Here is a 26,500-nt window from a genome sequence, read left to right as displayed (position 1 = left end):
CTCTCCTAGAACAACACACTCCTAGTGGTGTGTACTGTGTAAACACCACAGTGCTGCAACCACAGGCCAGCCAGACCCTGCAGCAGCTTATGCATAATGCAGACAAACTCTCACACCAAGTGTGTCTGGGCAAATGACATGATAATCACCCTGCATGGCTTTAAGATGCTCCAGTCCACTACCATGTCCTGCACACTGCTGTGGGGAGAGAGTCATCCATCGCCTGGACACTTTCCTCCCTGTAAATTGATAGCATGATGAATGACATCTTTACATGTATAATTTAATTTCTGTAACTGGTGTCTGAGTAAACGTACAGACACGCTAAGCAGTGAGGACTCATACAGGGTCAGTATGATCAAAACCATACTGTGTGTACATTATAAGCAATTTTGACCTACTTATGTGGTTGTTGTTGTCTGTCTTTGTATATTCCATTAAATTTGTGCACTAGAGAGCCAGCCTGTGGGCATATGTTGTGCCTCCACTGGCCTATAAGCACACAGATGACCAGGAAGTAGACATGCATAGGTATGGAGACCATACAGTTCTTGTTATCTATGATATGCACCTAAGGTAAGTACATCTACATGTATGTCATTCTCGCTATGTTTTTATCTTTGCTGCTTTACAAATGAGCAAAAAGACCCAAAGATGTATGTTTGAAAAGTGGTTAATTTTGCACTACAAAATAAATAATTTAGGCCTATCTCTCAAGGAGATTTGACTACTTCATGGACATATACGATGGAATCGTTTTCCTGCCATGGAACAAATCTACCATGCCAAAAATGCATGAATGGTGGCGGCCGATTAGAGGACGGGTATGTGCACTTCAGTGGGCCGCTGTAAAGTTTGAAGATACTTTTTAACCATAGCGTGTTGAATGAACAATTGTGAAGGAAATGTTTTCATTGGAAAGCACCATCTTTATTTTGTCCTTTATATCATGTTGAATTTTTATGGACAATGTAGGCTTGTATCATGTTAGTTTCCCTGTTGTAAATAAGCCTCCATTGTGAGAAATTTCAAAACGAATACTATTTACTGAGACACCAACAGGGGAGTTGTACTGCTTCACTTAGCTGGTGGGGGTTGGGGGCACCGGTATGGTTGGACATTTTATATATCTAAAACAAGCCCAGTGGTTTATGAATTAAACATGAGTAGAGGGTCCAACATAAAATTGTATGTAATTAAGAGAGTTCTTGGCTTCACAACAATTATATACTTTTTTTTTTTTACCATGAGATTAAGGCAGAGGCATGGAGGTTTGCTGAGACCCAAAGGCAACTATAGCTGTGAGCAGCAATGAACGAGGTTCACAGGATGAAAGAAAGGACACGAGATCAATTCAATAACAAAGCAAGCACTCTATCATGTAGAAACAATCTTCATTTATGTGCAATTAGTGAAAGCATTACCATTCGGGGTTAAATTTTGTTCTATTCAGAAGTATAGGAACATTAGTTACAGAAAAGACATGAGGGGTGCTATAATAAAGATTGGGAGGGGCTGAGTACAGGGAACACAATCGCATGTGACAGTACTGATAAGGGGAGAAACCGTTGAAGGCTCATATCACTTAGTTCCCTGCTTAGCAAGAATGATGCAATGTTTAGCGATAAGGAGGAGACTCCACCCAAAGTGGGGTATGAATACCACCACGGGGGAGGCCATGTCTGAGTCTGAATTACAGCTGTATCAACACTTTGGGAAGAATTAAACTTGGTTAAGCTTTTCTAGTGTGTCCGTTGAGTTATTTACTCTGAAAATTTGAACCTAACACCATGTTGATTTAAATCTGTTGGTTCACTCCACATTGGCGTTCCAAAATACTTCAATACATTCTCACAGTTTTAATACGCTCACTGTGCAAGCGGCAGGACTTCCAGTGTCTAATTTGACCAATAAAATATCCATAATTTAAATCTAACATTAACTTGCATTAGACTCAGTCCACTTGATCAATAGTTATTTCTCGAGTATCCTATGGTTCCACTGATGCCAATGACTGTCACGCCCTGACCTTAGAGAGACTTTTTATGTCTCTATTTGGTTTGGTCAGGGTGTGATTTGGGGTGGGCATTCTATGTTTTGTTTTCTATGATTTTGTGTTTCTATGTTTTGGCCGGGTATGGTTCTCAATCAGGGACAGCTGTCTATCGTTGTCTCTGATTGGGAACCATACTTAGGTAGCCCTTCTTCCCTCCTTTCATTGTGGGTAGTTAACTTTGTTTGTGGCACTATAGCCCTGTAAGCTTCACGGTTGTTTCTTTCGTTTGTTGTTTTGTTGGCGACATTTTAAATAAATGTCGCCATCCTGTCCCGCAGGTGTGATGTTTGGATGTACCGATCCTTAGCAGGTGTTGTTACACGTGGTCTGCCACTGCGAGGACGATCAGCTGTCCATCTTGTCTCCCTGTAGTGCTGTCTTAGGCGTCTCACTGTACAGACCTTGCAATTTATTGCCCTGGCCACATCTGCAGTCCTCATGCCTCCTTGCAGCATGTCTAAGGCACGTTTACGCAGATGAGCAGGGACCCTGGGCATCTTTTTGGGGGGGGCTTTCAGAGTCAGTAGAAAGGCCTCTTTAGTGTCCTAAGTTTTCATAACTGTGACCTTAATTGCCTACTGTCTGTAAGCTGTTAGTGTCTTAATGACCGTTCCACAGGTGCATATTCATTAATTGTTTATGGTTCATTGAACAAGCATGGGAAACAGTGTTTAAACCCTTTACAATGAAGATCTGTGAAGTTATTTGGCTTTTTATGAATTATCTTCGAAAGACAGGTTCCTGAAAAAGGGACGTTTCTTTTTTTGCTGAGTTTATTCGTACAACTTCTAAGGACATATACATACAGATGTAGGATCTTAATTTGATCACTCTTTTGTTGCTGAGTACTTTCCTGCAAAGCAGGAAATGCAAACTTGTAGTGTATTTGAGTTTTCTAAAGTTTGTCATTTCCACTTGATTAGCTCTAAAGAAAAATGTATCAATCCCTACAAAAATGGCCATGAATTATATTCCACATAATAATTAACATTTTCTGATGCTGCAGGATAATTTTTTTCCTGCTATTGCAAACTGGCCCATGGTGGAATAATCTGATCTCCTAAAGCTCCTATGAGCTCAAGTCTAGAAGCAGTCTAGCTAATGTGTTAGTGTGTTTTGTATTTTGTATTTGTATACCAAATTTGTATTTTGATAGCTAGCTGAGCTGTTTTACAAGAAAATGGCTGAGATGACTCAAACACTGTAGCTAGCTAGCTAACAAGCCCTCCTCTGTGACAATATTATTGGGGCGTGGGAATGTTAGATTTCTATATATTTTTTTAAGTTAACTGTCATTGAAGTTGGTGCTTACTACTGGTTTCAGATCCAAGGCTAGACAAACTGTCCGCCATGTTTTGTGTTTTGGTAAGGGCTCAGAGGGACGTCATGTACCTAAGAAGCCTACACCAATCACCTGACGGATATGAATAACTACCTCTAGGTATCCCATGAAAGGAAATTTCGCAACCAGATATGCGATAATCCAGCATTTCTAAAAACAGTATTTTTAGCACATTTTAGCATATGTGACCCATTTCAGGAAGCTAGCTGTGTGTCGCACATCACTACAAAGGAGAGGCATTTGAACGTATTTTTATAATTGTTTAAATCAAAATGTTTTTTGGGGGGGTAGAAATGCCTTCTGTAACATGTGAACTTTCATGTGCCTTAATAAGAAACGTGTATGCCATCTGTAAAAACAAATTAAATTGTTAAATTACGAGCCTGGTTGGTTTAGCCACGGAAAAAGACAATAACCTTCATGGTAGCCATGATTGGCTGAGATAATGCATGGGCTGGAAATGCCTTCGATCTATATCATGAGCTGCTCAGTATCTGTAGGTAATCATTGCTACCGCAGATTTTTAAAAGATATAACGTTAGCCATGGAGAACTGCAAAAGTGTTGCTACTTGTTACTTTTATTTCTTACTTTTCTTTGTGGTATTTTTCTTAACTGCATTGTTGGTTAAGGGCTTGTAAGTAAGCATTTCACTGTAAGATACCTGTTGTATTCGGCGCAAGTGACAAATATTTGATTTGATTTGCTCTCAACAAAATTGTTGCCCTGAATTTAGCAGGCACTATCAACAAAGATCAGTGAGAAAAAGTTGTGATGGACTACTTTCTGCACTGGGTCAGTGAGAACCGGAGTGACATGACACAACAAGCCAAACAAGTGTTCATCCATGTTTACAGGTAAGAGTCTAGCTACATTTTCAGATATTCTAAGTTTCTAATTTGGTCATTTTCATTGCAAGTTAAAGTGTACTGTTAGCTAACTAGCGAACTTTGGTTTGCTGGCTCACTAGCTAACGTTGGTTTGCTGGCTCGCTAGCTAATGTTACGTGTCTGATCTGTGTAGTAATATTATTTGTATCTCAGAAGCCCATTTGCATTGCTAGTTATAGCCTAATGTTAGCTAGCTAGCTAACATTGAACCTAGTTGGTTAGCTTCAGCTACCTGCAGATTCAAACTACAGCATTTCATGCATGGTGTCTAGCTATGACACTCCGTTTGTACTGTATTTTAGCTATGTGTTGGGATTATGGTTTATTGTTTAGCTGTCTAGCTAGCTACATGTCTAAACAAAAGACTCCACTTTGCCAGATGATTGCATGACCCATCAAGTTAGCCAGGTGTGTCTGGGGGTGATTACGGCCATCTACTGTATTTCATGAACATGTGTACACTACCGTTCAAAAGTTTGGGGTCACTTAGAAATGTCCTTGTTTTTGAAATAAAAACAATTTCTTTTGTCCATTAAAATAACATCAAATTGATCAGAAATACAGTGTAGACATTGAGAGAACAACATTGACATATACACTGACTCGGTGAGTGAGTTTATAAATAAGTGCATTGGAAATGTCGTACCCACTGTGACTATTAAAACCTACCCTAACCAGAAACCGTGGATGGATGGCGGCATTTGCGCAAAACTGAATGTGCTATCCACCGCATTTATCCATGGAAAGAGGTCTGGGAATATTGCTGAATATAAAGAGTGTAGCTATTCCCTCCGCAAGGCAATCAAACAAGCAAAATGCTGGTACAGGGACGAGGTGGAGTCGCAATTCAACGGCTCAGACACGAGACGTATGTGGCAGGGTCCACAGGAAATTACGGACTACAAAAACAAAAACAGCCATGTCACGGATACTGACGTCACGCTTCCAGACAAACTAAACACCTTCTTTGCCCGCTTTGAGGATAATACAGTACCACCGTCGCGGCTCGCTAACAATGACTGCGTCCCCCCCCTCTCCTTCTCAGTGGCTGACGTGAGTAAAACATTTAAACTTGTTAACCCTCGCAAGGCTGCTGGCCCAGATAGCATCCCTCGCCGCGTCCTCAGAGCATGCGCAGACCAGCTGGCTGGTGTGTTTACGGACATATTTAATCACTCCCTATCCCAGTCTGTTGTCCCCATATGCTTCAAGATGGCTACCATTGTTCCAGTACCCAAGAAGGCAAAGATAACTGAACTATATGACTACCGCCCGTAGCACTCACTTCTGTTATCATGAAGTGCTTTGAGAGGCTAGTCAAGGATCATATCACCGCCACCTTACCGGCCACCCTAGACCCACTTCAGTTTGCATACCACCCCAACAGTTCCACAGATGACGCACCATCACACTGCACACTGCCCTATCCCATCTGGACAAAAATAATACCTGCTGTATGTAAAAATGCTGTTCATTGACTACAGCTCAGCATTCAACACCATAGTACCCTCCAAGCTCATAATCAAGCTGGAGGCCCTGGGTCTCAACCCCTCCCTGTGCAACTGGGTCCTGGACTTTCTGACAGGCCGCCCCCAGGTGGTGAAGGTAGGAAACAACATCTCCACTTCGCTGACCCTCAACACTGGGGCCCCACAATGGTGTGTTCTCAGCCCTCTCCTGTACTCCCTGTTCACCCACGACTGCGTGGCCATGCGTGCCTCCAACTCAATCATAAAGTTTGCAGCGACACAACAGTAGTGGGCTAGATCACCAACAACAATGAGACAGGGAGGAGGTGAGGCCTACAGGGAGGAGGTGAGGGCACCTCCTCCCTGTAGGAAAACAGTAAAACAGGAAAACAACCTCTCACTCAACGTCAACAAAACAAAGGAGAGCTGTTATCTTCCGAATAAACTCTTAAAGACCTGGTAATCTTTTACCTCAATAGCAGTCAATATTTAATCGTCACCTTATTTAGTCTCATCTGAAAGTTGTAAATTCTTCACGAACGCTGGCTAACAAGTTGAATCAGCAATACAAAATTTGGTTTAATTATTTATTTACTAAATACCTAAATAATCACACATAATTACATCTACACAGAATGGATCATACATTGATTACAAATTATGTCATAAAGGAAAACGTCCCTAGCGGACAGAACAGATATGACGGCTGGTTACACAAAGAAAGGGGGTTGGGTTTTGAATGAAAGAGCGGGAAGACTGAGTAACAAAGGGAGAAGCTATGCTATCGTAAATACAGAATCTTATGCACTAATTAGCGGAGGAGTGGTGAACACCTCCTCTGATAGCTTGCACATTATTAGAAAGATTTAGAGGAAAGGTTTTCCTATTTTTTTCAAATCTTCGGTTTGGAATTCGTTGGAAGCTGCAAAGACAAGTTTAATCTATTTATAGATGTTACCGAACCATCAGTACTGTACCAGTAATGTGGAAGTTCGACATGAATGAATTTGCAAAAGCAAATTGAATTAATGAATCAATGATAATGATTATCCCTCTTTGCCATGCAAATTAACTGAATCCCCCAAAAACATTTCCACTGCATTTCAGCCCTGCCACAAAAGGACAAGTTGACATCATGTCAGTGATTCTCTCGTTAACACAGGTGTGAGTGTTGACGAGGACAAGGCTGGAAATCACTCTGTCGTGCTGATTGAGTTCGAATAACAGACTGGAAGCTTCAAAAGGAGGTTGGTGCTAGGAATCATTGTTCTTCCTCTGTCAACCATGGTTACCTGCAAGGAAACACGTGCCGTCATCATTGCTTTGCACAAAAAGGGCTTCACAGGCAAGGATATTGCTGCGAGTAAGATTGCACCTAAATCAACCATTTATCGGATCATCAAGAACTTCAAGGAGAGCGGTTCATTTGTTGTGAAGAAGGCTTCAGGGCGCCCAAGAAAGTCCAGCAAGCGCCAGGACCGTCTCCTAAAGTTGATTCAGCTGCGGGATCGGGGCACCACCAGTACAGAGCTTGCTCAGGAATGTCAGCAGGCAGGTGTCAGTGCATCTGCACGCACAGTGAGGCAAAGACTTTTGGAGGATGGCCTGGTGTCAAGAAGAGCAGCAAAGAAGCCACTTCTCTCCAGGAAAAACATCAGGGACAGACTGATATTCTGCAAAAGGTACAGGGATTAGACTGCTGAGGACTGGGGTAAAGTCATTTTCTCTGATGAATCCCCTTTCCGATTGCTTGGGGCATCCTGAGAAAAGCTTGTCCGGAGAAGACAAGGTGAGCGCTACCATCAGTCCTGTGTCATGCCAATAGTAAAGCATCCTGAGACCATTCATGTGTGGGGTTGCTTCTCAGCCAAGGGAGTGGGCGACTGTGTGATCACGCTCTCCGTAGCCGATGTGAGCAAGACCTTTAAACAGGTCAACATTCACAAAGCCTCGAGGCCAGACGGATTAACAGTACGTGTTCTCAAACCATGCACGGAACAACTGGCATGTGTCTTCACTGACATTTTCAACCTCTCCCTGGCCGAGTCTGTAATACCTTCACGTTTCAAACAGACCACCATAGTCCCTGTGCCCAAGAAAGCAAAGTTAACCTGCCTATATGATTTCCACCCCGTAGCACTCGTGTCAGTAGCTATGAAATTCTTTGAAAAGCTGGTCATTGCTCAAATCAACACCATCATGCCAGAAACCCTAGACCCACTCCAATTCGCATACCGCTCCAACAGATCCACAGATGACACAATCTCAATCACACTCCACACTGCCCTTTCCCACCTGGACAAAAGGAACACCTATGTGAGAATGCTGTTAATTGACTACAGCTCAGCATTCAAAACCATGGTGCCCACAAAAAGCTAAGGACTCTGGGATGAAATACCTCCCTCTGCAACTGGATCCTGGACTTCTTGACGGGCCGCCACCCCAGGTGGTAAGGGTAGGCAACAACACATCTGCCACGCTGATCCTCAACATGGAGGCCCCTCAGGGGTGCGTGATTAGTCCCCTCCTGTACTCCCTGTTCTGGGTGGCCAAGCACGACTCCAACACCATCATTAAGTTTGCGGTTGACACAACAGTGGTAGGCCTGATCACAGACAATGATGAGACAGCCTATAGGGAGGAGGTCAGAGACCTGGCAGTGTGGTGCCAGGACAACAACCTCTCTCTCAATGTGAGCAAGACAAAGGAGCTGATAGTGGATTCTAGGAAAATGAGGGCCGAACAGGCTCAAAATTAACTTTAATTAACAGGTCTGCAGTGGAGCAGGTTGAGAGTACTTTGGTGTCCACATCACCAACAAACTATCATGATCCAAACACACCAAGACAGTTGTGAAGTGGGCACGACAACACTCCCCCCCTGACAACACGACAACACGACACCACTCCCCCCAATGAGCTGAATGCTCATTGGCTATTGGCAGTAGTCCTTGCCCAATTGCGTCGTAGCACTGCTCATACTACAAGATGAACGACCAACCCTTCTGACATGTCAGAAAATTATCGGGACAACCGACAAGGGTCTGGAGAAGAGAACAGCCATCATCGGTTTCGTCCTTTCCCAGCTCAAACTACGCGAGTCCCATTGCACTGCTCCTAGCCCAAGTTCATAGGATTTCACCCCGATCACGAAACTTTGTCTGGGATGACAAAAACGGTTCTAATTCATGGAAAAATCATGTAGTATATGCCCGGCATTATAGTCTGTCTGCTTTCCGTTACCACTTTGTCAGCAGAGCTCGCACCGTACATTTACATAGGGAGTGACGTGTCACATTTTCTGGCCTATCCAGATTTTTTTTTTTTTCCCTCTGCTTCGGAGCCACGGAGCCCAGCCTCATCTCGCTGTGATATTCATAGCTGGATTTAGAGCTCTCAGCATGAAAAAAATACAAAATAATTTTGTAGAATTGCTCCCGAGTGGCACAGCGGTCTAAGGCACTGCATCTTAGTGCAAGAGACGTCACTACAGTCACTGGTTCGAATCCAGGCTGAAACACATCCGGCCGTGATTGGGAGTCCCATAGGGCAGCACACAATTGGCCCAGTGTTGTCCGGGGTAGGCCGTTATTGTAAATAAGAATTTGTTCTTAAAACCTCTACAGGATAGGTGGGTCCCTTGCGGGATGGTTGAGCTAACATAGGCTAATGTGATTAGCATGAGGTTGTATGTAACAAGAACATTTCCCAGGAAATAGACATATTTGATATTGTCAAAAAGCTTACATTCTTGTTAATCTAACTGCTCTGTCCAATTTACAGTTGCTATTACAGTGAAATAATTACATGCTATTGTTTGAGGAGAGTGCACAGTTATGAACTTGAAAATGTATTAATAAACCAATTTGGCACATTTGGGCAGTCTTGATACAGAATGTGGAACCAAAATGCAATGGTTCATTGGATCAGTCTAAAACGTTGTACGTACACTGCTGCCATCTAGTGGCCAAAATCGAAATTGTGCCTGGGCTGGCATAATACATTATGGCCTTTCTCTTGCATTTCAAAGATGATGGTACAAAAAAAATACAAAAAAACGCATGTTTTTTTCTTTGTATTGTCTTTTACCAGATCTAATGTGTTACATTCTCCTATATTACTTTAAAAAATTCAACAAACTTCAAAGTGTTTCCTTTCAAATGGTATCAAGAATATGCATATCCTTCTTCAGGTCCATAGCTACAGGCAGTTCGATTTGGGTATGTCATTTTAGGCGAGAAAAAAAAAGAAAAAAAAGTGGCGGATCCTTAAGAGGTTTTAATTGATTTTCCTAGTTAAATATAATAAATAAATAAAAACATTTAATCCAACCACTTTCTCTTGGTAACAGAGAGACGACATCACTTTGTGTGTAAAGCTGAAATTGTAATGAGCCTGCAGACATTCGAATGGTGTCTCTGCTCGAGAGGAAGGTTAGCAAAAGATGCTCTGTCGTCAGTTATGTGAAATATGGCCAAATTTGTACTGTCACTAAATATGATCATATTTATTTTACAGTTATAAGAAAGGTAAAATCTTAGATAAGTCGTTTTTAATTTGATTGTTACTATATTTAGAAAGCATTTCAGTCATTTCAAGCCCTATTCCCCCACTTTTGTTGAATAGGAATATATTCATTTTTATATTTTCATAATATTTGTACTATGTACTTGATCTTGTGTCCTCAAAAGTGAGTACACCTCAGCAATTTTTAACTATTTCTTTACCAGAAAAGTGAGTTCCAGACCTTTCTAGAACTATGCATCATTACTAGTTATTGTTTATGGCCATCTCAAGAAAAAGTATTACTTTTAGGTATATCTATTTAGGCAGAAATCTACATTTTGCCATAACGTTCAATTACAGTATGAAAGGGAATGCAAGGCACATATACTATTTTAAGTATTTTTACACGTCCATTTGGGGTATGTTTCCTGAGCTACAGCTTAGCAACGTTGAGGCAAATAATGGGACAAAATGCTTCTCTGGCACACGCACTGGGATAGTGATGTAAGGGGTGCGTAACTGGTGGCAGGGAAGTCAGACACAGGAGAGCAGCACTAGGTAATAGCCGGAGCAGTTTAATTGCAAAACCAACGGCATAAATAAATAACTAACATGGGTACAAAACCCGACGTGCACCAGTGAACATGTGCACAAGCACTTACAACAAACAATTCCACACAAAGACATGGGGGGAACAGAGGGTTAAATACACAACAATAAATGAGGGAAATCAAAACCAGGTGTGTAGGAAAACAAGACAAAACAAATGGAAAATGAAAAGTGGATCGACGATGGCTAGAAGACCGGGTACGGTGACCGCCGAACGCCACCCGAACAAGGAGAGGAACCGACTTCGGTGGAAGTCGTGACAAGTGACAAATGTTGAAATGCTGTTAACAACAAAATAAAAATAATGTGACCTAGTGATTAATGGGCTTTCTTTTCACTAAGGTTTATCCATATTTTTACAACAAGTTATTTAAAAAAAAATATAAAAATCTAATTAGATGGAAGACTCAGAAAAGGAGTACATGTCACAAAGTGGTGAGTCAACATATCTACATACTTTCCTCCAACTTGGGATGGCCATCTCTACGTCATCCAAACTGTGACTTCTACTGTGTTGCTCCATGAACCAATCTGAACCCTCCCTCTTCTATCATTCCAATAAAATTATAGCTTCAGAGAGGATATTGTATCATAGGAGTAAAATGTGTGGGTGGAAAGACAGTGTTGAAGAGCCTTTGACTGCTGCATTGATGTACCTGACTGTAGCACTGATCAAAAGCATCCTTCAGTTTTTCCACCTTCTATAGGCAGTTTGGAGGAGAGAGAACAAAGAGATCCTCGGCTTCCTCCTGACAGGATCAACGGACCTCGAGGGCTAATCTTTCATACTTGAGACTTCAGAACCTTTTCAGTCCCACAGCCTACATCTTACCCCTTAGACCACATCCACATCTGGAAGTTGAGGTGAGTTTTTTAACCTTGTAAATAATGTTTCTCTGATATTCTTGCTGCCTATCATCCATTGGCAACTGATGACCTAGTCACTCTTACCAGATACACACAGAGCTGTATCAGTGGAATATAACCTTGCCTTTCCTCCTCTGATCATCTCAAAGGGTGGCCCATTTCTTTAATTTAACTTTTTAAATTTAGCATTTTCACGTTTGGATGAAAAGCATATTGTTAGTATATTTGGATAGAAAACACTCTGAAGTTTATAAAACTGTTTGAATCATGTCTGTGAGTATAACATAACTTATTTAGCAGGCGAAACCCAGAGGACAAACCATTCAGAATTTTTTGTTGTTGTTGAGGTTACTCTCTTTTCAATGGATTTTCATTGGGAATACAGATTTCTAATTGACCTTCTTGGTTCCGCTTCCACATCCGCTTCCACTGGATGTCAACAGTCTTTAGAAATTGTTTGAGGGTTTTTCCTTTGTGTAATGAAGAAGTACGGCCATTTTGAATCAGGGTCACTTGTTGTGTCCTGTTTTTAGAGGCGCATGACCAGAAGGCTAGCTACAGTTTTTTTTATCCTGTATTGAACACAGATCATCCCGTCTTCAATTTTATCGATTATTTCCGTAAAAAAATACCTAAAGTTGTATTACAAAAGTAGTTTGAAATGTTTTGGCAAAGTTTACAGGTAACTTTTGAGATATTTTGTAGTCAAGTTTCACAAGTTGGAACCAGTGTTTTTCTGGATCAAACGCGCCAAATAAATGGACATTTTGGATATATATCGACGGAATTAATCGAACAAAAGGACCATTTGTGATGTTTATGGGACATATTGGAGTGCCAACAACAGAAGCTTTTCAAAGGTAAGGCATGAATTATATTTTTATTTCTGTGTTTTGTGTCGCGCCTGCAGGGTTGAAATATGCTTCTCTCTCTTTGTTACTATGGTGCTAACTCAGATAATAGCATCGTTTGCTTTCGCCGAAAAGCCTATTTGAATTCTGACATGTTGGCTGGATTCACAACCAGTGTAGCTTTAATTTGGCATCTTTCATGTGTGATTTAATGAAAGTTTGATTTTTATAGTAATTTATTTGAATATGGCGCTCTGCATTTTCTCTGGCTTTTGGCCGAGTGAGACAGTAGCGTCCCGCCTAAACTCAGATTTTTGGATATAAATATGAACTTTACCGAACAAAACATACATGTATTGTGTAACATGAAGTCCTATGAGTGTCATCTGATGAAGATCATCAAAGGTTAGTGATTAATTTTATCTCTATTTCTGCTTTTTGTTACTCCTCTCTTTGGCTGGAGAAATGGCTGTGTTTTTCTGTGGCTATGTACTGACCTAACATAATCGTTTGGTGTGCTTTCGCCGTAAATCCTTTTTTAAATCAGACATGTTGGCTGGATTCACAACAAGTGTAGCTTTAATTTGGTGTCTTTCATGTGTGATTCCATGAAAGTTTGATTTTTATAGTAATTATTTTGAATTTAGCGCTCTGCATTTTTACTGGCTTTTGGCCAGGTGGGACGATAACATCCCACATAAGTTAACTAGGCAAGTCAGTTAAGAACAAATTCTTATTTTCAATGATGGCCTAGGAACAGTGGGTTAACTGCCTTGTTCAGGGGCAGAACAACAGATTTTTACCTTGTCAGCTCAGGGGATTCGATCTTGCAACCTTACGGTTACTAGTCCAATTCTCTAACCACTAGGCTACCTGCCGCCCCATATAAGGTCAGTGTTTTGACTGTGCACACAAAAGGCCATGATAGCGAGTGCAACAAAAGCTCTTTCCGAGTTGTAAGGAATAAATGAATGAAGAGCGAGGTTCCCGTCAGCCTGAAATGGGTATGTGTGATCGAGAACCATGGAGTTAATGATGAAGGCAGGCTTCAAAGTGATGTTAGAATCCATTATACCCTGACTTCCTTTTCTTCAACTGTCATTTCCACTTGAACCTGTGAGTATGAAATGGGGAAATTGAGATGAAAAAAGGAATATTGACTTGACAGCACTTATATGCATTGCCTGCATTGTATAAAATATGGAGATTTGGAACCCTGTCTTATTGAAATAAGTGCAGAAAGGCTCCTTCACTAACATGGGCATACACATGCGCGCACACACACATGCACTGCATCTACATAGACTTTACTACCATTTTCACTTTCACCTGTAGGATCTGTCTTTCCATCTTGTAGAAGTATTTCATGTTACCTCTGTGTCCAGGCGAAGACATTGCAATGCATGGTTTTAGCTGACGTTAATTCAAGAGATGGTCCCGTTTGGCTCAGTTGGTAGAGCATGGTGCTTGCAACGCCAAGGTTGTGGGTGTAATTCTCATGGGGGACCAGTATGGAGAAAATGTATGCACGCACTACTGTAAGTCACTTGGGATAGCAGTGTCTGCTAAATTATGTAAATGTCCCAGGTTGCATAAAGTTCTAGAAAAGCAGCATCGGTCTTAGTATTGCAGCTTCTACTTGATTTGTTTGCATAACATTTGTTTATCACTGACCAGTTGCCCATTCTGCTGTTGTCTCCCTGATACTTTGGGATTATGATGAACCTTTACTGATGAACTTGTTCCGGTAAACTCAACTTCAACAGTTGAAATTATTCACCATGCTCAGTGCATTGAAGAGGTACGCTTTCAAGTGAAACATTTCTTCATTTTATGTACATCTGCCTTAAATGATGTTGATGTTTCCTGCAACATGGCACGGCATTCTATATCCCTGTGGGGGTTTTCTGCATAACTAATCAACAGCATTAGCATCTGGATGCACAGTTTGGCAGCTTTGATGTAGCAGGTGTGTCATTCATTACACCATGGGCGGATGTCCCCACATACAAACCTAAGCTTGTATGTGGGGCTAGAACAAAAAACAAAAAACACAACAATACATTTGGTTTTCAAGGGCATGGTTTTCACAACTTAGCATAGTCATAATCAATTTCATTACAGCAGAGAGTTGTGTTTTGATATACAGTACCAGTCAAAAGGTTGGACACAACTACTCATTCAAAGGTTTTTCCTTAGTTTTGACTATTTTCTACATTGTAGAATAATAGTGAAGACATCAAAACTATGAAATAACACATATGGAATCATGTAGTAACTAAAAAGTGTTAAAACAAATCAAAATGTATTTTATATTTGAGATTCTTCAAAGTAGCCACCCTTTGCCTTGATGACAGCTTTGCACCCACTTGGCATTCTCTCAACCAGCTTCATGAGTAGTCACCTGGAATGCATTTCAATTAACATGTGTGCCTTGTTAAAAGTTAATTTGTGGAATTTCTTTCCTTCTTAAGGTGTTGGAGCCAATCAGTTGTGTTGTGACAAGGTATGGGTGGTATACAGAAGATAGCCCTATTTGGTCTTTTCAAGAACATTGAACATTTCTTCAAGTACAGTCGCAAAAAACATCAAGAGGTATGATGAAACTGTCTCTCATGAGGACTGCCTGTCACGTTCCTGACCTGTTTTCCCTTGTTTTTGTATTTGTTTAGTATGGTCAGGGTGTGAGTTGGGGTGGGCATTCTATGTTATGTGTTTCTATGTTGGGTTCAATGTATTAGCCTGATATGGTTCTCAATTAGGGGCAGGTGTTTTACGTTTCCTCTGATTGAGAACCATATTAAGGTAGGCTGTTCTCACTGTTTGTTTGTGGGTGATTGTTCCTGTGTCAGTGTTTGTACCACACGGGACTGTTTCGTTTCGTTCGTTCGTTCGTGTGTTCCGTCCTGTTCGTGCGTTCATGTGTTTTGTTCTCAAGTTCAGGTCTGTTCACGTCGTTTGTTATTTTGTAGTTTGTTCAAGTGTTTTTCGTCTTCGTTTAAATAAACGTAATTATGTCTTTAAACTACGCTGCATATTGGTCCGATCCTTGCTCCTCTTCAGATGAGGAGAAAGACGAGCGTTACACTGCCACAAGAAAGGAAGACCTAGAGTTACTTCTGCTGCAGAGGATAAGTTAATTATAGTTAACTGCACCTCAGATTGCAGCTCAAATAAATGCTTCACAGTGTTCAAGTAACAGACACATCTCAACATCAACTGTTCAAGGGAGACTGTGTGAATCAGGCCTTCATGGTCGAATTGCTGCAAAGAAACCACTACTAAAGGACACCAATAAGAAGAAGAGACTTGCTTGGGCCAAGAAACACGAGCAATGGACGTTACACTGGTGGAAATCTGTCCTTTGGTCTGATGAGTCCAAATTTGAGATTTTTGATTCCAACCACCGTGTCTTTGTGAGATGCAGATTAGGTGAACGGATGATCTCCGCATGTGTGGTTCCCACAGTGAAGCATGGAGGAGGAGGTGTGATGTTGTGGGGCTGCTTTGCTGGTGACACTGTCTGTGATTTATTTAGAATTCAATGCACACTTAACCAGCATGGCTACCACAGCATTCTGCAGTGATATTCCATCCCATCTGGTTTGCATTTAGTGGGACTATCATTTATTTTTCAACAGGACAATGACCGAAAACACACCTCCAGGCTGTGTAAGGGCTATTTGACCGAGAAGGAGGGTGATGGTGTTGTATCAGATGACCTGGCCTCCACAATCACCCATCCTCAACCCAATTCAGATGGTTTGGGATGAGTTGGACCGCAGAGTGAAGGAAAAGCAGCCAACAAGTGCTCAGCATATGTTGGAACTTCTTCAAGACTGTTGGAAAAGCATTCCTCGTGAATCTGGTTGAGTAAATGACAAGAGTGTGCAAAGCTGTCATCAAGGCAAAGGGTGGCTACTTTGAAGAATCTAAAATATATTTCGATTTTTTTAAACACTTTTTTGGTTACTACATAATTCCATATGTGTTATTTCATAGTTTTAAAGTCTTTACTATTGTTCTACAATGTAGAAAATAGTATAAATAAAGAAAAACCCTTGAATGAGTACTTGTGTCCTAGCTTTTGACCGGTACTGTATCAATGAAAGAGGTGAAGTATCTTGGCTATAATTCATGTTGACAAGTCAAATATAGTTTCTCAGATTCAATTTGAGTTCTGGCTATAGGGGAAATTGCATACATTTAGCATACATTTTTTCTGTGTTGAGTAGCACCTCAATTGGAGCTTGGGCCACGAACACCATATAATTTGAACACCTTTTTTACATCTGCAACCAAAGGACATTGCATTGCTGTTGGTTTGAGGGTAAGGTCAGGCTACATCTGAGCACAACAAAATCATTTATTTCCCCTCTGTAACTGACACGAAAGAAGTCCTCGAGCGGCGGTCAGAAGTGATTGTCCTCTAAACCAGAGATCATTACTGCAGAGAGGCTATTTGACTGAGACCAAATATCCATGACCGCAATCATACATGGAGCATTTATTTGATAAACAATTTATGAGAAAAAGCTTTCAGAAGAAAGACACTGTTACCTCCACATAGAATATTGTGACCGAGATTAGAGAGTAAATGTTCTCCTTAAGAATAAATGAAGGGTTTAGTCATGAAAGAATATGCAGCTCTTTCAATGTCAATACAGTATTCACAAGCTATAAATCACTGCTTAAACATGTGACTTTTTGATGTAGCACAAGTCCATTTTCAATAGTTAGACATGGAGAAAAAGAAAAAGATGTCAGAAAACAGTTTTGTCTTTTCATCCTCTTTCACCTAAAAAGCAGGCAATGAAAAACACTTAAATTAAGAGAAGTAAGAGATAAAGGATAATAAGGAGAAACAGGTTTATGCGGGGTGTTCTGTTCATGATGTGTTAAATGAAAAGCTGAGTCTATTAAGCCGATCAAAACAGCTGGTGGCCTACCACAGGGCAAGGACAAAATGCCTCTGCCAGTGTGGCGTTATATTACTGCATATAAAAACCCATCCGCTGTAGCAAAGTCAAATTATTATTACTACTCTCACACTTGGAATGGGAACTTTGAGGATAAATATTGTAATGTGTGGAGTGAGACTGACTGTAAGCACTACATTATACAGGTAATGTATTTTGGCTCCCTGGTGTTCTAGGTCAAATCAAATCAAATTGTATTAGTCACATGCGCCGAATACAACAGGTGTAGACCTTACAGTGAAATGCTTACTTACGAGCCCCTTTCCAGCAATGCAGTTTAAAAAAAATATGCATAAGAATAAGAGATAAAAGTAACAAGTAATTAAAGAGCAGCAGTAAAATAACAATAGCGAGACTATATATAGGGGGGTACTGAAACAGAGTCAATGTGCGGGGGCACCGGTTAGTTGAGGTAGTATGTATATGTGGGTAGAGTTACTAAAGTGACTATGCATAGACGACAGCAGAGAGTAACAGTGGTGTAAAGGGGGGGGGGGGGGGGGCAATGCAAATAGTCTGGGTAGCCACTTGACTAGATGTTCAGGAGTCTTATGGCTTGGGGGTAGAAGCTGTTTAGAAGCCACTTGGACCTTGACTTGGCGCTCCGGTACCGCTTGTCGTGCAGTAGCAGAGAGAACAGTCTATGACTAGGGTGGCTGGAGTCTTTGACATTTTTAGGGCCTTCCTCTGACACTGCCTGGTATAGAGGTCCTGGATGGCAGGAAGATTGGCCCCAGTGATGTATTGGGCCGTACGCACTACCCTCTGTAGTGCCTTGCGGTCGGAGGCCGAGCAGTTGCCATACCCGGCAGTGATGTAACCAGTCAGGATGCTCTCGATGGTGCAGCTGTAGAACCTTTTGAGGATCTGAGGACCCATGCCAAATCTTTTCAGTCTCCAGAGGGGGAATAGGTTTTGTCGTGCCCTCTTCATGACTGTCTTAGTGTGCTTGGACCATGATAGTTTGTTGGTGATGTGGACACCAAGGAACTTGAAGCTCTCAACCTGCTCCACTGCAGCCCCTTCGATGAGAATGGGGGTGTGCTCGCTCCTCTTTTTCCTGTAGTCCACGATCATCTCCTTTATCTTGATCACGTTGAGGGAGAGGTTGTTGTCCTGGCACCACACAGTCAGGTCTCTGACCACCTCCCTATAGGCTGTCTCGTCGTTGTCGGTGATTAGGCCTACCACTGTTGTGTCATCAGCAAACTTAATGAAGGTGTTGGAGTCGTGCCTGGCCGTGCAGTCATGAGTGAACAGGGAGTACAGGAGTGGACTGAGCACGCACCCCTGAGGGGCCCCTGTGTTGAGGATCAGCATGGCGGATGTGTTGTTACCTACCCTTACCACCTGGGGTGGCCTGTCAGGAGGTCCAGGATCCAGTTGCAGAGGGAGGTGTTCAGTTCCAGGGTCCTTACCTTATTGATGAGCTTTGAGGGCACTATGGTGTTGAATGCTGAGCTGCAGTCAATGAATAGCATTCTCATATAGGGGTTCCTTTTGTCCAGGTGGGAAAGGGCAGTGTGGAGTGCAATAGAGATTGCATCATCTGTGGTTCTGTTGGGCCGGTATGAAATTTGGAGTGGGTCCATGGTTTCTGGGATGATGGTGTTGATGTGAGCTATGACCAGTCTTTCAAAGCATTTCATGGCTACAGATGTGAGTACTACGGGTCAGTAGTCATTTAGGCAGGTTCCCTTAGTGTTCTTTGGCAGAGACACCATGATGGTCTGCTTAAAACCTGTTGGTATTACAGACTCGGACAGGGAGAGGTTGAAATGTCAGTGAAGACATCAGCGCATGGTCGCAGTACACGTCCTGGTAATCCGTCTGGCCCTCCGGCCTTGTGAATGTTGACCTGTTTAAAGGTCTTACTCACATCGGCTGCGGAGAGCGTGATCACACAGTCTCCCTATCACGGCTGTTGAAGGATGAGGACCAAGGTGCAGCGTTGTGAGCGTACATTTTACTTTATTTAAAAATGACGCCGACAAAAAACAATAAACCATACAAAACAAACCGTGAAGCTAAAGGCAATAGTGCCAACAAACAAAGACAACTTCCCACCAAGAACGGTGGGGGAAAAAGCTACCTAAGTATGGTTCCCAATCAGAAACAACGATATACAGCTGTCCCTGATTGAGAACCATACCCGGCCAAAACATAGCAATAGAAAATCATAGAAACACAAAACATAGAATGCCCACCCCAACTCACGCCCTGACCAAACCAAAATAGAGACATAAAAAGGATCTCTAAGGTCAGGGCGTGACACTTCCGAACAGCTGGTGCTCTTATTTATGTTTCAGTCTTATTTGCCTCGAAGCAAACATTGAAGTAGTTTAGCTCGTCTGGTAGGCTCATGTCACTGGGCAGCTCTCGGCTGTGCTTCACTTTGTAGTCTGTAATGGTTTGCAAGCCCTGCCACATCCGACGAGCGCCACAGACTGTGTATTACGATTTGATCTTAGTCCTGTATTAACGCTTTGCCAGTTTGATGGTTCGTCAGAGGGCAGAGTGGGATTTCTTGTAAGCTTCCTGGTTAGAGTCCCACTCCTTGGAAGCGGCAGCTCTAGCCTTTGGCTCAGTGCAGATGCTGCCTGTAATCCATGGCTTCTGGTTGGGGTATGTACGTACGGTCACTGTGGGGCTGACGTCATCGATGTACTTATTGATGAAGCCAATGATTGATGTGGTGTACTCCTCAATGCCATCGGAGGAATCCCGGAACATATTCCAGTCTGTGCTAGCAAAACAGCCCTGTAGCTTAGCAACTGCTTCATCTGACCACTTTTTTATTGATCTAGTCACTGGTGCTTCCTGCTTTAATTTTTGCTTGTAAGCAGGGATCAAGAGGATAGAATTATGGTCAGATTTGCCAAATGGAGGGCAAGGGAGAGCTTTGTATGCATCTCTGTGTGTGGAGTATAGGTGGCCCAGAGTTCTTTTTCCTCTGGTTGCACATTTAACATGCTGATAGAAATTTGGTAAAATGGATTTAAGTTTCCCTGCATTAAAGTCCCCAGCAACTAGGAGCGCTGCCTCTGGGTGAACATTTTCTTGTTTGATTATGGTGGAATACAGCTCATTCAATGCTGTCTTAGTGCCAGCCTCTGACTGTGGTGGTATGTAAACAGCTACGAAGAATACAGATGAAAACTCTCTCGGTAGGTAGTGTGGTCTACAGCTTATCATGAGATACTCTACCTCAGGCGAGCAATAACTCAAGACTTCCTTAGATATAGTGCACCAGCTGTTATTTACAGAATTATATAGTCCGCCGCCCCTTGTCTTACCAGACGCCGCTATTCTATCCTGCCGTTACATCGTTTAACCAGACAGCTGTATGTTGATATTGTCGTCTCAGCCACGACCCTGTGAAACATAAGATGTTACAGTTTTTAATATCCCGTTGGTAGTTTAATCTTCCGCGTAACTTGTCGATTTTATTCTCCAAGGATTGCATGTTTGCTAGCAAAATGGAGGGACGTGGGGGTTTATTCGATCGCCTACGAATTCTCAGAAGGCAGCCAGACCTTCGCCCCCTCTTTCTCTTTCTCCGCCTCCTCTTCACGCAGATCATAGGGATTGGGGCCTATTCCCGAGGAAGCAGTGTATCCTTCGCATTGGGCACGTCAGAGTCGTGAAAGGAAAAAAAGGATTCTGCTAATCCGTGGTGAGTAATTGCAGTCCTGATGTTTAGAAGGTCATAAGAGACAGTAGCGACAACATTATGAACAAAATCAGTTTTAAAAAATAAGTTACAACCAACACAAATAAATTAACAAAAAACACAATCGACTGGGGGCATGTAAAATGTCTGCCTTATTCTCTAGCACCATCTTAGTTTAGGTAGAATGTCTTGACTTCTTTGTCCCCAAAGTGGCTTCATCCCTTCAAATCATGTTCCTCATCCTTGTTGATGTGAAATGACTGGATTGGTGACAGAAAATGGCAAAAGATTAAGGACAAGCTAGTAGGACATAACGTTGTTAGTTACATGGTCAAGTGATTGGGCGCTGGATATTTTGTGTACTGATACCACAAGAGGGCACTGTGTGACTTGAATCTCTCCCTCCCACCATACTACAATCTTCGCCTGGGTGATGAAAATCAAATGGATTAGTGGATACAGGATCAGAAGGGAACCCATTTCTTCTGTTTCTGTGAATCTATCCTCTTAACTCCACACATTCGTCTTTGTCCTGTCTTAAATAACTGTAAATATAAGAAAATATGCAGAGAGAGAGCGAGATAACAATCCACACAGTAAAATGACGATCACCATGATCAGATCAATATTTGCCCAAGTAACCTAAGAACAGAATTGTAATTTGGAGGCACTTAAAGTGGAACTGACAGCATTGTATCTACTTTGCAGAAATGAAACAAACAGACAATCATAATATCAGTAAAAAATGTCAAATTCCCAGTTGATGCTACAAAACTACCTTTACAAGAGGTTTTAAAAATAGATTATATTTGACTCAACACTCCATGATGTAAACTAAAGCATTGTTGGCAGAATAGACGGATGCAGTTCAATGCATGATTTATATAATTCCCAAATACATTTCTTGGCAGTCCCAAAAATATTTCTATCAGGTTGTACATTACAGCTAGCCTGGTACATTGTTTGCTGCCTTCATTCAGGATGCATTGTTTCAGTTTCAGTATTTTGGACAAAAATGGAAAGTATTCAGACCCCTTCACTTTTTCCACATTTTGTTACATTACAGCCTTATTCTAAAATGGATGAAATTATATTTTTTTCTCATCAATCTACACACAATACACCATAATGTCAAAGCAAAAACAGGTTTTTAGACATTTTTGCGAATGTATAAAAAAAATATATATATATACCTTATTTACATAAGTATTCAAAACCCTTTGATATGAGACTTAAAATTGAGCTCAGGTGCATCCTATTTCCATTGATCATCCTTGAGGTATTTCTACAACTTGATTGGAGTCCACCTGTGGTAAATTCCATTGATTGGACATGATTTAGAAAGGCACACACCTATCTATATAAAGGTCAAACAGTTGACAGTGCATGTCATAGCAAAAACCAAGGAATGAGGTCGAAGGAATTGTCTGTAGAGCTCCGAGACAGGATTGTGTCGAGGCACAGATCTGAGGAATGGTACCAGAACACTGAAGGTCCCCAAGAAAACAGTGGCGTCTATCATTCTTAAATGGAAGAAGTTTGGAACCTCCAAGACTCTTCCTAGAGCTTGCCGCCCGGCCAAATTGAGCAACCAGGGGATAAAAGCCTTGGTCAGGGAGGTGACCAAGAACCAGCTGGTCACTTTGACAGAGCTCCAGAGAGTTCCACTGTGGAGATGGGAGAACCTTCCAGAAGGACAACCATCTCTGCAGCACTCCACCAATCAGGCCTTTATGGTAGAGTGGTCAGACGTAAGCCACTCCACAGTAAAAGGCACATGACAGCCCTCTTGGCGTTTGCCAAAAGGTACCTAAAGGACTCTGACCATGAGAAACAAGATTCTCTGGTCTGATGAAACCAAGATTGAACTCTTTGGCCTGAATGTCATTATGGGGTATTGTGTGTAGATTGATGAGAAAAAAATGTAATCCATTTTAGATAAAGCCATAACGTAACAAAATGTGGAAAATGTAAAGGGGTCTGATTATTTTTCGAATGCACTGTAACTGAGGCTGAGAATGTCAATACAATCAAACTACCAAGGGCAATGATCACAAGTCAGTCATAATGTGGCTAATAGACTAGTGTGTTTATTTATGTAGCAAGCTAAAAACACAGAGCCTAATGTTAGCTAGCTAGCTAGCTGCTAGGAGGATGTCATGTCACTGGAGGAGTGGCTGACTTTTTCCCCTCATATTGGTTTTCGGTGGCTATACATGCAGGTGTCATTTGATTAGCTAGCAAGAACTTGAACAACTGTTATCCAGTTAGCATATCTCTTGCATTCGCAAATTCACTCTGGCTATCTACTCTGATTTCAAAGCACTCTTGTCTGAGTGTGCCAGAGCGCAGAATCACTAATGCATTTATGAACGCAACACCCGCTGAATATGACCGGTGTCAGTAAAAGTAGGCAAAAAAAGTAATAGCTAGTCACGAGTGCTCTAGATAACATGTAAACAGCCTAGCTAACCAGCTCTGCTAGGGCGAGTAAAATGCTCAGAGTGAGGTGTTCTCTCATTTGTGTCTTGAAGTAGCTAGCTAGCTAGCTAGAAAAATGTTGCCAGTTAGCTTGGGTACTTGGTTGAAGGCAAGCTGCAGAAGGCCGAGTAGGCTACAATACCCCATTGTTTATGAAACAGTTTGGGAAGGTTTATCTAATGTTCCTTCATTAGATTTTAGCTCATCCTGCTCTGGCTAGCATTAGTTGTTGATCTCGCTGTTGTCGATGTGCATAACTGAGGGAGAGAGAGCCTACCTTCCTACCTTTTCATGGTTGTTTGATCAATAGTTTGATCAATAGTTCCCAAATGTAAGAGGACTCCTGTGGTATTGACATATTTGCAGAAATCCATTCAGGTGTATTTTGTGGCTTTTGGCGAATGCATTCTAATGATCTAAAGTTTTTTGAAATGCCATATTCTTTCTGGGGGTGTATATGAACAGATTTTAATAATATTTCATGTTGCTAAAATTTTGTCAGTTCCACTTTAACTCTGTGTATAAATCATATTCTTATTACTCCAGAGCACTGTCCTTTGATCGTGTCTTAGTTCATGCTCTACTTCCATGTCCCCCACTTTCAGCTTGCGTTGTACTCTAACTCCTGATGCATGTGGGAAGATTACAGAGAGCTTTTCCACCTATTGTACTGCACAATGGATAATTCACACACACAAGTGCGTTCCTCGCTATTTTAACACCCTTGTTCTGGCTCTCTCTCCATTCTAGCTTTACTTTGATCCTCCAACATCAGTACTTTTATTTTGTTTGTGTATTTTTTTAAATTATTATTTACTATGTGGTTTTCATGCAGCCGGGCTATCCGCCAGGACTCATACCTTTCTTTTCTCCCCGTCTTACTCTGCCATCCCAGAGGCATAATGTACATTATTCTGGCATAGGCAGTATGCAAGTACTTCAATGGGTTTCAGGGGACTTTGTGGAGGTTGTTCAAAGAGTAATGCTTTGGAGTGTTTTTCATAGCACCCATTGTTCATTTTTCACCACACAGAGATACACCTATAAGATAATGTTCCAGGTTCATGACTATTTTATAATTGTATCATCAAAAGTTAGCCCTTTTGTAAATGCTGCAATACAGACACTAGAGCAGATATATACAAAAAAGAAAGGTGTGTGTGTGTACATATGTTTATGTGTTTGTATCACTGATAAGACTGATGCTCTGCTCTGATGACGGTCTTTGAATTCTAAAGCTGCTTACATTAATTAGAAGGCTTACCATCTCCATAATTACCCTGCTCTTGCTAAACAAGCAGCTGAAAGGAATAGCAGTTGCTCAGGATAGTGGATCATTGAAAAAAAACATCAATTTCTCACAATTTCTCATCCTGTTTTTCTGCATCCGTTCTATCTATATGACCTTTGCTAGAGAGCCAAGGACAAGGTTACTCAGAGATACAGAGATGGTCTCAGAGGAAATGATAGGAGTCTTTAAAGGGCACATAGATTCACCCCTATAGTACAGCAGTTGAGCATTCATGTTTTCCACAAAGGTCAAGAAATCCCCAGCCTTTAGAGATTGAGTCATAACCCACTTGGCACAAACTGGTTGGAACAACGTTGTTTCAATGTAATTTCAATATAATGTGACATTGAATCTATGTTTGAAACACATTTGTATTTGAAAAAGTATTCAACCACTACTGTTTTCATATAATTCCACCAGCGTTGCAAACATTAAAATTAGGGTAAAACTTAAATAATATTACTTAACCTGACTAACAGGTTAACATCAATCTAATTTCAACATAATCATCAACACTATGTATATGTGAAAATTGCTTTGAAAATTCCATGTAGAATGGTTAAAAATCTCACGTAGAATCTACATGGAAAATGCAACACAATTCATGTTGTGTTGTAAATATGTTGAACATGCAACATCAGATAAACGTAACATTTTCAGCATATTTTAGATGTTGATATTTTTGCATATTCTCTCTGTTAAATCAATCTGTTTTTCATCCTATATTCAATATATTGGGTGATTGAAATTATGTTGAATTTCATATTTGTTTAGACATTTTATTTGACCTTGTTTCAATGTTGATAGTAAAATTGTATGTTTAAAACAGTCACACCATCAACCTAAAAAAAATGCATACTTGTCTGAACAGTACCCCTCATATACCAGTAAGAGTCAATGTACTTCAGTGAGGACAAGCCTGCCATCCAGATGCTTATCTCTAAGCACACCATTTAGCTTCAGAAACAAACAGTGTTCATTTCTGCTGAGCTATTACGTCAACACGTATGGATACTGATCAGCTTCCATACTCATTTGCGTAGCTCCTCTACCTTAACACTGAATAGTTGAAAGTAACTCATCTAACTTGTTTAACACAAGATATGTGAAAGTACATTTGAAGTGAGGTTGAGTTTTTGTGGTCTACATTCAATGTAGTACATTGACATCTGATTTTCCCAAAGGACACCATCATTTCAACATGTATCTAGGTGTACTATCATTCATTCATGATTGATCTTCAGAAGTTTAGAAGTAGTTACCATTAATCCTATAAATAAACGTTTACCTTTGGATATTGTCTCTTATCCATATATATTATGAATAACATATTTATAAGACAATATTCACATGTAAATATGATGTTTTGTGATTTCCATTGCATGAGGTGTTGCCACTAGTGAAAAAGGTGTCTTGTCGACGTGTTCATGACGTCTTCTGACAGCTGCACCCGATTGACTTGATTGCCTTATTAGTATGAGTAGCCTA

General features: G+C 41.2%; 1 long non-coding RNA gene across 2 annotated transcripts in view; it reads left to right on the top strand.

Annotated features, from left to right (window-relative positions):
• LOC139578429 (uncharacterized) overlaps window positions 1-26,500 on the top strand; it is a 98,207-nt gene that overhangs the window by 34,308 nt on the left and 37,399 nt on the right. Inside the window, exon 1 of one of the 2 annotated variants that reach the window (XR_011675544.1) lies at window positions 11,419-11,734. The exons of the other annotated variant lie outside the window; for it this stretch is intronic. This is a non-coding gene — a long non-coding RNA (uncharacterized lncRNA). Of the gene's footprint in view, window positions 1-11,418; window positions 11,735-26,500 lie in introns of those variants that run through there. 2 annotated transcript variants of the gene reach the window in all.

This window comes from Salvelinus alpinus, chromosome 6 (assembly GCF_045679555.1).
Source record: "Salvelinus alpinus chromosome 6, SLU_Salpinus.1, whole genome shotgun sequence".
In the NCBI taxonomy this organism is placed as follows: Eukaryota; Metazoa; Chordata; class Actinopteri; order Salmoniformes; family Salmonidae; genus Salvelinus; species Salvelinus alpinus.
This window is presented reverse-complemented; position numbering and strand designations above follow the sequence as displayed.